This window comes from Buceros rhinoceros, unplaced genomic scaffold, assembly GCF_000710305.1.
Source record: "Buceros rhinoceros silvestris isolate BGI_N320 unplaced genomic scaffold, ASM71030v1 scaffold5424, whole genome shotgun sequence".
NCBI lineage: Eukaryota > Metazoa > Chordata > Aves > Bucerotiformes > Bucerotidae > Buceros > Buceros rhinoceros.
Window position 1 is genome coordinate 1 of NW_010406355.1, and position 284 is coordinate 284.

Below are 284 nucleotides of genomic sequence, written 5' to 3' on the forward strand. Positions count from 1 at the left end.
CCAGCCCAAACGACCAGCACCACCCAGGCCCAGCAACAGCAGCTTTGGGAGGTCCCGGCCCTCCCTAGCCCAAATATTTTCAACCTTAAAAAAAATGTTTGAGCGGCCGGGGAGTGGGGATTTCTCTCTGACCTTGTTCCCAACGGCCGAGTGTGCTCAAGCGAGCCCTAAAACCCCCCGGACAACAGAAACTGTCCCAACAGCATCTCATCGTCGCCTGGAAGCGCCTGTCGGGATGCTGCGTCCCGGCTGATTTACCGCCCCGGCACCGCCGCTGCAACGAG